This window comes from Prinia subflava, chromosome 5, assembly GCF_021018805.1.
Source record: "Prinia subflava isolate CZ2003 ecotype Zambia chromosome 5, Cam_Psub_1.2, whole genome shotgun sequence".
NCBI classification, from domain to species: domain Eukaryota; kingdom Metazoa; phylum Chordata; class Aves; order Passeriformes; family Cisticolidae; genus Prinia; species Prinia subflava.
The window spans coordinates 33,081,843-33,099,887 of record NC_086251.1 but is presented as its reverse complement, the minus strand read 5'-3'; positions in this window follow the sequence as shown (position 1 = coordinate 33,099,887).

Sequence of the window (18,045 nt, the reverse complement as noted above, 5' to 3'; positions counted from 1 at the left end):
AAGAATCTGTAAAAGTTGCTTATTATGGTAGATTCAAAAAGATTTGCTCAGACAACAAAGCCACATCAGAATGAATCGCAAGGATTGAAAAAATGCAAACTACCTTCGAATCGAGGCAAGCTTTTGCTGTCTATCCACCCCCACCTCTTTTCTTTCTCTCCCCATTACCATATAAACTTAGCAGCTTCCCGCAGAGTTCCACTGCAGGCAAATGTAATTCAATAATAAAAATCACTCTATAGCTCCATTAAAACACAACCAAAATTATTCTTAGGACCATGTGTAGGGATTAATATTATATTTAGAAGCTATCCAATATTTATAAAACTTTTCCTCGTGTTCAGTCTGATCTTGCTCTCTGAAAAATAGTTAAGACTCGGGCAGTATGAGAGAAAGTTTTTTCCCAAGGAATCTCCCATTCCATATCCCTGTTGTAGCAAACACCTGACCCACACAGAGCAGGTTGGTCTGCAAGATGGCTGACAAATAAGGGAAAATATCCTTACAGCCACAGCAGATACGTGTTGATCAGTCACAAGTGATCCAAACCTAGGCTGATTTTTGATTTATTACCCTGTAGGTGATTAACCAAATCACTTTGACTGGTGTCCTGGCTCACCAGGGTTGTCTATTGACTTCCACTGATAGAATGCCTTCCAATGCCATGTTAGGTTCCCAGTCTGTTCCTAGTAAGAGAGATCTTGCTTAAGAGGATAGAGACTTCAGTGCCAAATCTGCTGGTGGGGTTGACAGGAGGAAGCAGCCTGGGAGCTGTTGGGGTGTGACAAGACTCCAGCAGAGTGCTTGCTGCACGCAGGCAGCTCCGAGAGCTGCATGACTGGGAGCTGGGTCAGGACCTTGCTTAGATGAGGGCAGGGGAAGAGCCCAGCTACAAAAAAATGGCTGCTGCTCACTTGTTTGTGCAGCTGAGAGCACCTCATTGCTGAAAAGATCCACCCACACTCCATTCAAACACACCTCCTCTCTCATGAGACTCTCATGGTAGCAAAGCCAGGAAGTGCTGGGGTCAGGGGAGGTGTGAACACATGCTGAGCAAACTGTGTTTGATGCAACATATACTATCCCTGCCTGCTGAGACAGCACAAACACCTGCTCTGGAGGGCAATTCCTTTACTTAGCTACTTAAGCACTGTTTGACCCTCTGCAGGACTTTTCTTCTCTTGATATGTACTGAAAAATAAAAAAGAACAGTGTTTTCAAAAGGATGCTTTCTATAGTTTTGTCATTCTGCAAAAGCTTTTTTTTGCCTGTCTCCTTATACACCTAATTCTTCAGTCTGCTCCCAAGGGAGAAGAATAGTTGAATGCAAAAGAAGTATTTACTGACAAAAGTAAACAACACATACTTATTCACACGAAATAATGCAATCTCTCGAATACTGTGTTGTTGTGTAACCAGCAAAAGACATGCCTCAGATTTTTAACTCTGTACTTCAAGTACAAAAAGGTGTAGGAATAATCTGAAAGTTGTTCCACCTGCCCTTCTGTATTTGCCTTCATTTATTTTTGTTTATCTCCAAATGAAACAGAACATTACATTTCAATCTGCTTGAAAAACTGGCATGGTATGAAAAGGGAAAGAGAATGTAAAGGCACCCGACTATTAGAGGAGATGGACTTGTTTGAAGCAAGGACCAATTGAACTCTATTGAGTGTATTTCTTTTAGCCTTTTATGCTGCTCTACCTGAAGACCTTAGCCAGAGGGTAATTAAGTTAAGGAATTAAGAAGCTGCATAAGACACCACTTACTGGTAGATGATGAATCCACAGGAAGATTTGTCCCAAATCTACTCTGTTACCTGTCTCCTACCTTTGACATCTGCATAAGGAGAGAATTTATGGAGGTTAGAATATAGGTATTCCCTCACCTAATGAGTATACACAACTGTAAAAGTCCACCTGAGGATTTATCTACTCCTTCTGGATAATTATTTTTGGTAATCATCCATAAGAACACAGTAACTTTTTAACATCAATATAGAATATAGATTTCTATTCAGTTCAACATGTTCAAACACCTGCTAAATGAAATTAATTTGACTCCTCTCAGTTATTCGTTAGATTTGCCTCATGCCTAATCTATGCATTTAATGATAAAAATCTGATGGATGTTGTTATTGACATTCAAATATCTGTATATGTGTAAGTTAGAAGGAGACTGAGTGATAATGTCCTTTGAATTAAACAAATTTATCCACCACCAGCTGTATTTTTGTCAATCTAAACATCAACACATGCACAGAGCCACTGGAACAAAGGGAGAAGCAGCAGTAAAATGTTGAGGTTTTCATATGACAGCACTTTAAAAGCACTTGCAGGGTCTTCTTGCAATTTTGATTGTATCTTCAGCTAATCTTATTTATTGAAACACAGTGAGATTGAAAGCCTGAAGATCTAAAGACATATTAATTAATATGTTTTACCAGTAGCTGCTGTGAAATGGAATGCAACATATTCATAATTGTAAATAGCTGATTTAATTTACAGCATAATGTTAAGTATTTGGGTATTTCTGTCATACTGTTACTGTTCTTTGCTGTGCTGACTGCAAAATATAATAACTTCTAAGCAGTGTGTAAAACAAAGTGCTCAATTCACTTTATTAAAATATCCAATAATAATTGATTTAAAGGCAATAAAATGTGTTCATTAGAGGGTTTATATTCAAGAAATATTGAAAGTATACCTAAAGCTGTCACTTTTATTGTGAATGAACAGGATAATATAATTTGAAAAGAGTGTGATCATACTAAAGATTTGTCCTGCAGCATTATCTGATAGCTCGTAAAGTGCTGAAATTTAATATGATGCTTTCAGTCAGTTTAATTGAAATTTAATTGCCACTTTGGGCAGAAGGTTTAGATCTGATCAATAAAATATTAAAGATTTTGTGCTTTCACTTGGAAAAATTTCTTAGCCAATGCATCAAGTTTAACCCATGTTTTAGGAAATATTTGTTTGTTATAATTCACATAATGTTCAATATCACTTGCTAATCTGAATGTGTTAACACACTGCACAGATAAATAGTGGAAATAATAAAGCTATAGTTGATCCATTTAATTACAACAAGATGAAAGAAATAACGGTCACCTTCAGATTCATGAGAAAGGCATTAATGTAAAAGAGCTATAAATATTTTGAAATGTCAAACCTCAGAAAGACAGAGTCCAACACGAGCCTAGCTGTAAATCAGGCACATGGAAGGACCTTGAAAAAAAGATGGTTCTTTGGTATTTTAGAAATAATTACTAATACAAAAAGGGTAATGATGAACCTATAAATTACATTAAAAAGGGCCATTAGAGGAGGATTAGTTTATAAAGCTGAGAGATGGTTCCTGAAAATTATCCTGGTAGTTATTTCTTCTTTTCCTTTCATATTATTCACGAACCCCAAAATTATCTGATTAATGATAAACTAATTGATTGCTACTTTGCAATTCAAATGCAGTAGCCAACTTTGAGCCTCCCTTTACTGTAATCTATACTTCTTCATTTTTATTCTTTTTTTTTCCTCTGTGTGTGTGTGTCAGTGTAAAGGGGATTGTCCTACCTTGCTCTCTATAATGTGTGGGGGCAATTTCAGTCTAAGCAATGCTGCTATGAAGTTCACCGGTGCAGTTGGCTCAGGCCCCTGAAAGCCAGCTCTATGTGCCTGAAAGGAGCCTGTGCCTCTGTGCCTCCATCCTTTGCCCTTCTAGGCACTCCCACAGGCCCTTGAGCAGAGCAGACAGAGCTAGGGGTGACTGAAATGCCACTCTCTTAATTACTCTGACGTCTTCAAAAATGCTCTTTAGCCTAAAGTCCACAGAGCGTCTTATCAGGACTGCAGTTTCCTGCTCAAGATGGTATCATATTCAGTGGCTACCATCTATGAGAGTTTTCACCCTTTCACTGCTCGAAATAACAATGTCTCAGCTCAGCTCTGATGTGCCAGAAGTTGAGTAAGAAGCAGGCTTAAGACCTGAGAATCAGAAAACCCTCCCATAGGCATATAATATGTGCTATAATGCAAGTTTATTTGAATAAACTGTAGTTCCCAGAATGTTATTTTTTACTTAAGATTGATTCAGATGTGCATGGGGCAGAGGACAACATTCGACAGCATGGAAAACAGTGATTTATATTGTTGCTGATGACAAGAACTGCAGAATCACCTTTTCAGCCTGAAATCAATGGCATCCATAGTGCTCCATGCCAAGGATCATGAGAAACGATGAAAAAGTATAGTCATTCCCACTTCCTATCTCACAGCACTCAACCATTACCTGGAGAATTGATGAAATAGCCGATTCAAAGCCCTCTGAAGGCTGCATTGGTCTGTTTCCCCTTCTGTGAGGTTTCTTGCAGAAAAGAATTTGCAAATGCACCTCCCTGAAATTAAGTTCTGCTGGCTGTGGCATATCTCTGCCCTTGTGAGGGGCAATGTGAGCGTTGAATCTGGCAGTATTTTAGATCTTTGGGAACTTGATTAGCAAGCAAAACCAAATATCAAATAATCTGACCATAAATACAATTTACAGCCATATGTCTGTTAACATGGAACATTTCTGCCTTCAAACAGAATTTCAGGCCTCTTGTTATAAAATTAGCAAGTTTAGCTAAAATCTTGGCTAGAATCTTGGGAGATCAAAATGGATGGATGGTTAAAATTTGGAAGCAGAAAACAGGAACAACATCCAACTTCTACCCTTGCTGGGCCATTTCCTCTATGCAGTTATCCATCTACAAGATAGAAAGATGATACCTCTTCACCAACCCACCTGTCTGTCTAATTGCGATTGGTGGAACTCTTGACAAAATCATATTCTCACAGATTGTGCAAGATGCTAGGTGTTGGTTTCATGGGAGAATTTTAAGAATATTTAGTTTCCAATTTTCCAATCTTTTCTTCAAGTTCTCCTGGACGCATTAGTCTGGAAATATTTATTTGGAATCTACAGTTCCTTTCCAAGGCTACAGAAGAGTACTGAAGATTGGTAGAAGGAAGCAGAAACTCCATATGTTGTAAATAGGACCTTACTGTTAGAGCTCTAAGTAGAAAAACTAACACTTCTCCTCACCAAAGCAGCAAGACAACAGAAGTTCCTTTTCTATAGTATTGAGAGAAAACATGGTTAAAATGCAAGACAGATATGTCTTTTCAAACCACCAAATTTCTTTCTTAGTTCACTGTAATTAACTTTAATTTCACTGAAAAAATACAGATAAAGAGATTTCTTAAATCTCTCTTGATCAAAATTCAAGCAGAATCCCCCCCAAAATCTTTACTACAGAATCCCGAAAATTTGCCAAGGACCACATATGGATTTGGTTTGGTTTATTAAAAAGATAAAATCTGACTCTGACATTCTATTTAGATAATTATTTGGATTTGGATTTTCAACGTCCTGAAGTGCTTGCATTAACCCTAGTATTTTTTCTTTACCCTTTCTAATAATAGCTTTATTTTAGCTTGAATTTTATTTACGATCTCTTTTTCAGATTCAGTCACAATCCTTAATGGATTTAAATCCTGTCCTTTGAAAACAACATTTTTGTATGCATTCAAGTAGCATTATATTTTAAACAAAAGCGATTCCTTGATTCGTTCCTTAACTTCATCAAATTCTCAGTTCAAGGGTACATTTTTCATCTGGAAGATACTAAAATTGGTGTCACCTTTCCTCTGCATTGACAGTAGAGGATTAAAATGGTTGCACTAAAGCGTCCTGTATTTTCTCTTCTTCTAATTTATCACAACCAGATATTCCACGGGAAGTTAAGGTGGAGGGAGAGAGGGGAGGAAAGGTGCCCAGCTGATAGACAGCAGCTCTACCTTGCAGAAGATTCATTCCACTGCACATTTTGAATCTGCTGACAAGAAACTTGCAGCACAAGTAATCAGAGCCTTCACAAGATTGATTTTGTCCCCTGCTGGTATATGGCATATAGGGGAAAAAGGTTCTCATCTCTCAGTCTAATCTTAACTATTTAGAAGCCATTACAGCAGGATTACAAATCATCTCAATACCTTTCTTCTGTTACTTAGTTATTTATTAGGAAGTCCAGCAAATTAGTCAGGTAACATTATATAGTGTTCTAGTCCTGAAGCTCTTATTCAGTGAGCTGTTGGATTATTCCCTTAATTTACAAATGCTGGTAAATCTGTGAAGTTCTGTAAACAATGCTGCATAGCGCTGAGTGTAAACATTTAACAAATTTTCCATTTTTTTTCTAAATGCAGAGAAGACTCAGGAAACTATATATATACAGTTCACTTTTCAAAGTGACTCAAACGAAATTGCAGATGTGTTCTGTCCTAGGTTTGTAAGAAATGCTTAAAGTCAACTTGTCATAGAAACTAAATTGAATCTACTACCTATACAGCTCCGGAAGGGAAGATGTAGGGGAAAAAAAAAGGAGAAGCATGAGATTTATCTGATGTTTCATTGATGTATGGTTATATAAAATCTTAAGTAATACAGATAATGTCACACAATATTGCAACATATATTTTCAGCTGAACATTATAAGACAATAAGGCATAAATGGAAATTAAAGGAAAAAAATCTGAATGGTTGTCAGGGAACACTTTTTCATTCAAAGAATCATAAACATATGGAATGGTGTGTCAGGCAAAGTTTCTGAGATAAGAAGGGAGTAATTACAAAATAGATTTATATCCTGAGGAATAAAGTACAGACCGTGGAAAAAAGCTTCAAGTAAAATGATTTTTAACCCTCACTAGAACAAACGTTCATGATAATCGTATTTAATAGGTTACATCTAATTTTCTGAAGTTTGCCTTCTATTCTCTGGTCAGTAATGGAATATAAATAGATATATGTAAGTCACCCACTCATGCTCAGAGCTACCATGTACTTTTAATACATATCAGTATATCAAAATGCAAACATAGAAAATGAGACACGTTCTGTTGCTCTGTCCCTACTGAAATAAATTACTTGTTGATGTGAAGATATTGGATTCTCAAAGCATACAAATTTTTGATATTAGAAAATATGGCACTCAGAGTGACTCTTCTGTAGTGATGTGTAAAAATAAATAATCTCAATAGATAAATGCATTAAAAGGCAGCCCCCAGGGCAAATAAAAGCAGCAAACATATTTTCATGTGTGAAACAAGTAATTAGAGAAAAAGTGATAGAAAACTGCAAACCAGGACATTTTCCTATTGTTGTTCCAAAGCAGGGTGGGGGTGGGAAGGATGTCACTCAGCCTTTAATCCACTTTAAGGGATTCAGGCAGGAGAAAAAGCCTTTGTAGAACATTTATAGTCCTGTCTCAACAGTAACAGTGTGTTCACAGATTCCACATTCCTTTATAATGTCCAAGTATATATACAAGTTATGCTGACAAATTAAATAAACTGTATTTACATTAAGGCTCCAAAGAGCTATGGAAAGATGTGAGTTTAACTTAATTAGAAAAGAAGCCCAATTATAATTCACATACTTAACTGGTGTGTGAATTATACCATAGTCATTCTTTTAGTCATTCCACTACTTCAGCTTTTCTTCATTTGTCAGAGAATCAGAAAACAGTGAGAATAAAATATCTAAATGAAAAGCAAATGTGCATATCTAAATCTGTTGCGAAATATATCCAAACTCCTGTAAATTTTATAAGCTTTTCTGTCCAGAAATTTATGTTTATACAATGCACAGCTCTGTGAAATGGGACTGCATCTTGCTGCATTTTGGATGTGGAAGATCCACCACCAAAGTGCTGCACAAATGGCTGGTGGTGCCAAAGGGATGGTAATGACAAGACAATCTTTTTGTCAATGTAGAATTTTCCCACAATGTTGTACAGTGAGTGTAACCTACTCAAATCATCATATGTGTCCATTTTTCTCTGGGACACTGGCAAATCCACTGGAATTATCCTTTGCCCAGAAAATAACTCCAGAAACCCTAGTCAAAACTTTTCTCTGGGTGAAATATAGGAATACAAAGTGAATATCAGACATTCAATAGCTCTATTCTAAATAATTTCACGTCCTGAGGATGAAACAAGGTGAGTTCTAATAGAAGACTATATGTCATGATCCTTGAGAAGAAAAATATTCCTTTCATACCTGTGAGAGGACAGAAATTGTCCAGCAAGGCAAGTTAAATCATGCTAACAAGCAAACCCCTATGGTTAGAGCTAAGAAAAGTTAGATTTAGCAAAGACAGCATGAACACTATCTCTATCTATCACTGAGAGATCATCAGTCACAGCTATACCATAACTGCAACACAATCCATGCTTAAAACAGAAATCAGAGACAGGCAGGAATCAGAGACACTCATTATCAAAATGTGACCAAACGTACCTCAACATTACCTCTCAAATACATCCAGCAAAACAGGAGACACATTCCAGCACTGCTTTTTTACAAGTAGTAAAGGGCAGGGGGCCAGAGTTCTAAGACTTCATTAAGAAAAAGAATGAAACCCAACCAAGGAAACAGTTCAGTTCAAGCCTGTCTTGATTTTGCTTCACTTCATCAGTGCAGATCGAAGCATTAAAAAAAGAAAATAAATAGAAGGAAATAGATGTGAAATGCCTTGCAAGAGGAAAATATTAGCACTGCAATCCAATCAAGCAAGTCACATTCATCACAGACTTCTATCTGAATGGCTCTGCTGGATAAGAAGTTGCTCTGTCTGTAGCAAAAGAGTCTTCTCACTTTCACAGTCATTGGTTGGAAGATAAAATTTTCCTAGGCAGCAATCTGAGATTTGACATGAATAGAAATTAAAAGCATAAAGTGTCTTTAAAATGTTACCCATAATGAATATTTTAATAGTTGCTGATGTCTTTCTTGCATTTTTTTACAAACACACATATCATAAAGGCTAGTTTTAAGTTTTGCTATGAATATGCCACTTGATACATAGCATAAAAAATTCATTACCTTAACTGAAAATAAAAATTGTGATAACAGCAATATAAAGTGTAATTGTGATAATTGGAAAACAGGTGTTAAAGGCAGAGGACATGACTACAAATAGAAATGGTCCAAGGAGACTATGTATGGCTGCTAGTGAACGTGGAAAGAAGATGAGATTATGTGAATTTTGCCATAAGTAGAAGTGCCTGCTTCAGATGGAAAACCATGAGGCTAAATTCAGAGCTCTAACTCAACATTTAACCAAAGAAAGGGCAGCAATACGCACAAGATTAAAAGCTGGTGAACTGAAAGTTTTGAGTGGTTGATAGGTGAGGTCTTTCACAGTTCTAAGAGTGACAGAGGCCTTTCTTATATTTTAAATAAAATGAAAGGAAAAAATGTGAATCATGCAGAAACTGGGAAATAGAAATCAGAGCCCAGGGTCTAAATTTTTGTTAAGGGAGCTGAACTGCAAATGCAGCCAAATGGACATCATGAACATCCCGTTATCTTTGCCAGTCTCTAATATGAAAGTGATGTTTGGGTTCTGGTTTCTTTAGAAATGATATGGTCAAACTCCTCTCTTATTATCACTGTTCCCTTACATTTTTACAAATTATCATTACATTTACAAATGATACCAAATGCATACGCTACTAATTTTTAGTCCTTTAGAAGGTCCTTCTATCTTGGAGAACCCACAGGAATGGTAATTTTCATACGTAAAGGTAGAACTTGCATATTGCCCCTGCCAATTCCAATCTGCTCCAGGTCAGACTTATTACTGAGAACTAAAATCTCAAACATGCCTGTGAAACAAATATTTGGTAATCCTATTTTGGTTTGACAGTGGGAAGTGCTTGAGCATACAACACAGAGCAGCTGTAACAATTGACTCTACCTGTCTTGGCCTTCAGCTCTCTCAGTTCCCTCAGATGACGAAACTGCCATCTTTCATGTGATTTCATGTAAAGTAATACAAGAATATTTTCAGAAGAAACATCAAAGTAAGCTGTAAAAATTGTGTCTGTCTTCAGCACTGGAATGTTTTGTGACACATACGACCAAACCCCAGAATAATGAGGAAGAAAACCAGGAGATTAGCATGTTGAATGAAAAAGTAGTTAATTTAAGTCTCTTTTCACAGTAACTTCAACAGAAACAGTACTTCCATAGTATTTTCATGTCTATTATGATCTTGAATCGGCCTCTAATTTTCCAGTGCTCATTAATATGAAGAAACCAGATTTTCACCAACTCTTACATGGCTGCTTAACCAGTGCCCTGCCATTCAAAATGAAAGATAGCAGACATCAGTAATCATCACTGTGTAGAGTACTTAAATTGAAGGCAGAGCTATGATGTGAATGGAGACGAGGATTTAGCCCTAGAAAACAGTTTAGTTGAAGAAAAAAAAAGCTATGAAACAAAGCAATATTTATTCCTGGGCTGTAGAAAGAGGGCTGTTTGTGCCAAACAAAATGAGTGCTTGAACAAGACATATTCAGAATATAATGCATATGAATCACTTTGTACATGTTCCTTGATAACACACCCGTACATGATGTTGTTAGTGTCACTCTAGGCGTGTTATAGATTTACTGTATTACATACAATGCAATTATTGATTTACATAAGTATTGCTATTTTTCCCCAAATGTAACAGATTTTAGCTTGAAAGGACTATAAACTGAGAGACTTGCTATAGTTTAAAATTGGCAGCTGGTAGGGAGATGAATGCCAGGCAAAGTGAGTGTACAGGAGGTTCCTGCTGTTTCCTCAGGGAAGCGTCCCTGGGTGAGACATCTGCTGCTCAAACTTCACCACACATTTTTATCAGGTGACACTCTGTCAATACCTAATCCAAATTCTTCTTTTGTAAAGTGTTCTGATTAAATGAAAATATAATAACTTTCCATTTTCTCTTAAAAATGTCAAATTTACTTGATTTCCCCTCCTTGCAATGTTTTATTAATGAATGTATCTTTTCATTGGTATTGCAAGTCTTGTGAACATTAACTTACTTTTCCATGCATATTCATAATTTTGTGGCATGAATCATAAAATTCAAACCCATACATGCACATTCTGTTCAAAATACTTGTTCTGCATTCACTACATCAGTATCTGAACTCTCTGTTTATCTTTACAGCAGCTCTTTTAGGTAAGGTACAATTAAAGCAGGTTCAATATGGGACTTAGCTAAATTTGTCATGTGTCCACACATACACATACACACACACACACAAACACACACCCCCTTCCCCAATGCCTAAGAGAGATTTGCTTCCCACAGTATGCTCCAGAATCACACATGGGATTCCCTAAAGCATACGTGGGAGTTAGGCACCCTTCTTTTCTTCCATAGGCAGTGGCTCTGGAATTTTTTTCTGTATAGCAGCATTGCTTCAGAGGAAGAGGTGAAAAATGTTCCCACCCAAAATAAGCTCTAACCAGGAGATTAAATGACTCTTGAGAGGTGGGAAATAAAAGGCTGAATTCCCTCAGGAAGAGAAGGAAATTAAATCTGTGTTTCACACGTTCTGACAGGAGCCCTCATCAGTGGACTATCATATAAAGGGGACATACCCTCCCTGTATTTTAAAATAGCAGCTGCAGCTGCATTTGAGGAAGTTAGCTCTTCTGTTTGCATACCAGATGCACCCTCAGAAGCAGACGAAGCCTTGCAGTCATCTTGGGTGGATGACCCTCTAATTTCTATATTTTAGCCATGATCAAATACAAGTTGTTCAGTCCCAATAATCTGGAAACACCATAAAATCACACAAGCACCCAGAGAACCTCTAAAGCTAGAATGCTTATGTGCTGCAGGCATCTTGAGGGTTAAGAATCAGCTAAGCAGGAGTTTTCAACAATGCTGTTTTTGAATTAGTTGTCTCATCTCTGTGAGAAGTGGGAAAGAAGACAGTGAACTAAGGTCACGAAGGGAATCTGGCAAGGCACAATACAAGATCCTGAAATTTTAGGTTCAGCTGCTGAAGTATTGTTTTATTTTAATTGCTAAACTATTAAAAATGTTTCTGTGGAAAAAGTATAGTTGCAAGAAGCAGTTGGTGATACATTCTACTCATTTTGGTGTGTTTTAGAAACACCGTTAGCATAAATCTTCTAGTGTGATTTGCACTTCACTTAATTTTATAAATATATAGACAAGCCTCAGTCTGCACATCAGAACCAGGAATGTTTTTGTATCAAGAACCTCAAATGAGAAAATCTGTAAATGAGTTGGCTGTTTTCTCATCTGTTCTGTGCCCCTCTTGCTGCCCCTTCTGCTGTCTAAGAGGAAAGTGCTTTTTTTTTCCACTCTTCCAGGTTCTGTCTCACAACTGCTACTGCTTGACTGATGGATGGAGGGACACAGTAAAAAGAAACACAACCTTAAATTTGTAACAGTCAGCAAATAAGCATAGCAAAACATTTTGAGAGAAAGAGCTCAGAAGCTGAAATCAGAAAGTGATTTTACTCTATAAAAAATTTCTTACTCTTATGTCAGTGTGCTTTACAGAGCCACTTGCTTTAGCTTATATTTTGGGCAGACCCCATTCCTCATCTGTAAGTCTTTCCTTGGATCTAGCCAAGGCCCACTCTTCACTCTCTTATCATCTGTTCGGTTTGTTCAATGTAAGCCCTTCTCAGTCTGCTTGCTATTCTTATTTTTGAAGATTTTTTTGCCCATGTCGCCTTCCAATTTCTTGAGTCGACTCACTCAGCCAACCTTTTCCAAGCCTTTTCTTAGTACATGCCTCACTACAGAATAAGAAGATCTATCACTAAGGAAAAAGCCAACATTTTCAGCTGTTGTTTATTAGAGTAGCTTTATTGACTTAATGGGCTAGCTGAGGATCTGATCCCTTCAATTGAAGCAAAAAAAAGCTTCTATCCCTCTGCCCTCTGTTCTTTTCTGAATGAATTGTTTATAAATTATAAGGAATATCTGTTTAAAGAAACCCCCTATGAATCCTAATGGTAGATTTTACATTATGAGTTTGATAGAATAGGAAAATATTGGATAATTCAACAAAATGCTCTTATTTCCAAGGAGCACTATGAAATAGATTATGCATATTCCACTTGCTGCCTTTACTTGGTGTTGAACTTACCTCTTCAGCACTTTAAATTCACTTCTACTCACTTCCATACCTGATTGCTGGCACATGTATGTCAGGAAGTGAATGTAGGCACAGAATCCGTATTATTTCTGCAACTCAAAAGCTTGGAAGCACTAACATGAGAATTGTCAACCTTTTGAATAATCTGTTCCATGTCCACATGATTGGAGGAAAGTCTCAGTTCAGATGAAGATGGCAGAGAAGAGTTTTATGGACCACACAACATGCAATACAAGGCTGACTTCAGTTATCTCAAATCACCTCAAGTTCTGAACTCTAATATATGGGGTGGTTAATTCAAACACGCATTACCAAATTTATACTGCTTGTTGGATTGAAGCAAGCAAGGAAGGATCCCCACATCTACAAAAGTCAAAATTAAATTGAAGTCAAATTCATTAACAACCTGATAATTAATGCAACATCAGAAAAAAAAAAGTTCTAGTCCTTGTGCAAATAGAGCTATTTTTTAGGTTGATAACTGATATAGGAAAGGACAAATAACTCCCAGCTCTAAAGCTGATATTAAAGCTGCATCTTTAGTGCTAATCAGACCATTTGCCCAAATTACTGGTAATAAGACAAAGGATAATGTTTTCTTATTGAAATTATTAATGTTTAGATGATAAATAGATTATCTGCTTCAATAATACAGGGCTTCATGGAATATTCAAATCCCATTCAAAATGGTACTGCTTGTTACATTAATATAAAATAATTTAATGATGATAATGTCACTTTTCTAGCTTAACATACAACTCCTCAGCCAATAAAACCTCAATATGATAATTTCAAGAGTTAGATTACTTAACCTAAGGCTTTTTAGGTGTTTGCAACACTATTCTTTTAGCACTGTTCTCAAATAGATTATGTGGTTTTTATCAAACACACACCCACTCTCACCATCTGCTGGAAATTTATAAAAAGTATAAGAATGTTAAGGTATATTTCCTCCATTTATAAAAACTGTGAGAATTTAAATCAGGGACAAAAAAGATATCTTAAGACAGCTGTTTCTGTTCTGATGATTTCTTTCATTTAGTAAGATGCAGATAACCATCTGAAGCTACAGTGCCACTCAAGACTGACCCCAACCAACACAGAGCTGGAAAGGGTTAATGAAAGACACGATGGCATTCCCAGCTGTGACCCTACTGCAGGGTAAAAACTGCCACTGGAAAAGGTGTCAGCTCACTTCAAAGGAAGTGGAATGTGCTTCCAACCAGGATGTCAGAATGGCTGAAGTTTGGAAATCATGTAGTTTAGCTCCCTGCTGAAAACTGGCTCAGCTAAAGCAGGTTGCTCAAGGCTTTGTGAAACTGAGCTTCAATGCCTTCAAGGATGGAGACTCACGAGTCCTGCAGGCAATCTTCTCAGTATTTAACCATCCTCACAGTAAAAGTGTTTAAATAGATTATCCTGTACTTCAGTTTGTGCCCATTGCCTCTTTTTACTAGATACCACTGAGAAGAGTACGGCTCCACATTCTTCATTCTTCCTCATCAAACAATTATACACATTGATAAGATCTGTCTGTTCAACCAAGCCCTGACTTTTTCTTCTCCAGGCTAAACAGTTCCAGCTCAGTTGTTGCTTATTTGATGCTCTTAATATCTTTGTGACTCTTCACTAGACCCGTGCCAGTATGTTCATACCTTGTTTGTACTGGAGAGCCAGAAGTAGGCACAGCACTCCAGACTTCTCACCAATTGATGCCTTAGGAAGGCTGACCTGGAACAGAGACTGAGCAGAGCTGGAGAATAAAGCAGATATTTATTGAAAGGTCTTTAAGGGTACACCTTGGGCAGGACAAAAGCCTGACCAAGGCTATGCCCAAGGTGGACTTAGAATAGTCACGAAATGGGCCACCAGTCACGAGGACTTACACTTGTATAAGTTTTGGTCCATTTGCATATTGGGGTTTAATTGTCCAATTACAGCTTCAGGTTGTGAGGTCTCATCCTTCTTGTTTCTCTCTTCAGTCCACAGTTGTTTACGCTTTTGGGCCTGAAAGTTGTAGTCATTGTCCTTGGTTTTCAGCAGGAAAAGGATTTGTTTTGTCTATCTACTCTGTGAAGAGAGCTTATTAGCACTTAATATGAGGCTCAGAACTATAGCCCTAGTCAGCACAGAATCTGAAAAACATGAAAACTAAAATTTGAGGCATCACCATGACAAATAAAAGGTGAGGATCATCTCCATCAACGTGATGACAAAGCTTTCCCCAATGCAGCCCAGCACACTAGTGACATTCCTTGTCACAAAATTATATTTCTGACTCATGGGCAGCTTGGTTTTCACAAGGGCCCCCAGAGCATTTTTTGCAAAGCTTCTTTCTAGCCAATTTTGTCCCTGCCTGTTCTGGTGAATGGGGTTATTGCCAAGGAGCAGAATTTTGCACACCCATTTCTGAACTTCACAAGGTTCCTGCTAGCCCATTTCTCTAGTCTCTTGAGGTTCCTCTGAAGAGCAGCACACCACTTTCCACCTGAAAACCTGTTGTCTAGGTAATTAATGAAGATATTTAACATTATTGGTCCCAGTACTGACCCTTGAGCATGTGCCTAGTGACTGTCCTCCTGCTGGCCTTTGGAATGCTGATCACACCTCTTCAAGCTCAGCAATAAGCCAGCTTTCCATCCACCTCTCTGACCACTTCAGTCTGTCAATGAGGATGTTATGGGAAATGGTGTCTAAAGCTGCACAGGAGCTAAGATAAACAACCTTCACCACTCTGCTCATTCCCTGAGCAACCCATCTTATTGGATAAGGCTATTAGGCTGGTCAAGCATCCATTTCCTTTCATAGACCCATACTGATTACTCACAGTCATCTTCTTGTCTTTAATAAGTTTGACAACAGCTTCCATGTGATTTGTTCCACGACCTTCCCGTGACTGAAGCAAATCTCATCTGCCTGTAGTTCCCCACAAACCTCTGAGTTTTCATAGAAATAAGAGTGTCATTTCCTCCCTTCCCATATTCAGAAACCTCCACCAATTTTCCATAACCTTTCAAAGATAATCAGGAATTTCCTTGCATTTCCATCAGTCAGCTTCATCAGCACTCCTGATGCAACCCATCAGGATCATGAATACATCCTGCTTCTTGAAACATTCCCCAACCTGATTCTTCTTTACAAAGAAGAAGTCCTCATTTAGCCAGAATTCCACAACATGGGATTCCCAGTAAGGAGGAGAGCAGAGAAAGCATTAAGTACCTCTGCCATGTCCTTTGTTGTCAGGTCCCCTATCCCATTCAACAGCAAGCCCATATTTTACCTTAGTCTTGATTTTGCTGCTCTGGAACCTGAAAAAACCTTCCTTGCTGCCCATCACATCCCTCACAAGATTAGGCTCCAAATGGGCTTTCACTTTCCTGACACTATCCCTGCATTCTCAGGTTTATTAATTTCTCCTGTCCTCCTGTCTTACAAGAGGTTCCTCCTCTCATATGATATTGCTTTGCATTCATTTTCTTCCAGGATTTCCTTGTTAAATCATGCAGGTCTCTAAGTCTACTAGCAAAGATGCTTTCCCCCAACTTTTGCAGGTGGTCCCTACCTACTATCTCTTCCTACTAATTCTCAGTCCTCAAAGGGGGCTCTGATAGTTATACAAGCCAAATCCTTGTTGTCAATCACACTTGAACTGTGTAGACTTCACACGGTGTGCTCACTTCTCCTAAAATTCTTCCTCCTTTCCAACAGGATTGAAGACAAATCTGGGTTCCAATGGTTTTGGCACGTGGTCATAGAGTCATACTGGAGACACACTCAGGAATGGGCATGGAATGCCTGGAATACCATTGGTTCCCATGTGGAAAAGCACCAGAGGTAATATTCCCAGGACTGGACAAGCTTCAGCACTCTGAAATATCCCAAATCTGAGCTCTTGGCAAGCAGCAAAGCTTCCTAGGCAACAGGCCAGGTAGGCAGACGAGGCCTTCATTCCTTGCGGCAGGCACTCTCCCAATTTCATCACTCAGTGAGTTTCTCCTTGTGCTTCTCTGCAGTCCAGGGTCTGCAGGCTCAGATGCTTTGTTGGACATTTCTCCCAGACCTCTGTCTTCCACCTGGGCACTACTATCCTGTAGTTGCAGGTAGAGTAGGAGCCTCTCTCATGGCTCCAGGAGTCACAAACCTCCAGCATTTACCACCACAGTACTCTCCATTTCCCAATCCAATAAGCACAGACCTTGCCTGTCCCTCTATCTCTCCCTCAGTGCATTTTGAGGTTTCATGAACTTGTACCTGCAAGGTCTCAGGAAAAATCTGACCAATCTCTTTTTCTCATCTCTGATATATATATATATATATATATATTTCTCATCTCTGTATATATATATTGCCAGGTGACCTCCTTCCACAGCTCCTTTACTTGTATACAAACCCACCACCAATGTGCACTTCCTGCAGACAAAGACATAATCTCTCCCTCTCCTTTCCCAGACCTGGAAATCTGCATCCCTTGGAGGTCTGAGTTGAGGCCTCTCCTGTGTCAGCACCCAGCAGGTGCCTCATTGTGAGGAAAAGCTCCAGCAGCCTTTCAAGAACAGCTGACAGATGCTGATAAAGGTTCCTTGAAGTGACCACCTCTAAGCAGCTACACATTCCTCACAAGAGGCATCCTTAGTTTCTTCAAAGGATTCACAGGCATCATTTACTGGTTCCTGGAGATGCTCCCAGAAGATCTACAAGATCTAGAAAAAGAGACAAGGAACTGCTGCACAATCTGCATCTGTCAGGTGTACTCCATGTCATGAGATGTGCTCCCAGAATGCTGGGGTAAAAATGATGTGGGAAAACACCCTGACATTTAGGGGAAAAGAGGAAGTGTGAAATGCAGAGGTCACTGCAATTTCCAGTGCTATATCTGAGCTGCTCCCTGAAGGGTGATGTTGTGCTTCCTGAATGCCCTAATGTGCAAAAAAATAAGCAGTGTCTCAAAACTGGAGAGGCAGCTACCATAGGATGAAGCTTTGATCTGGTCACATATTTCTCTGGGTTT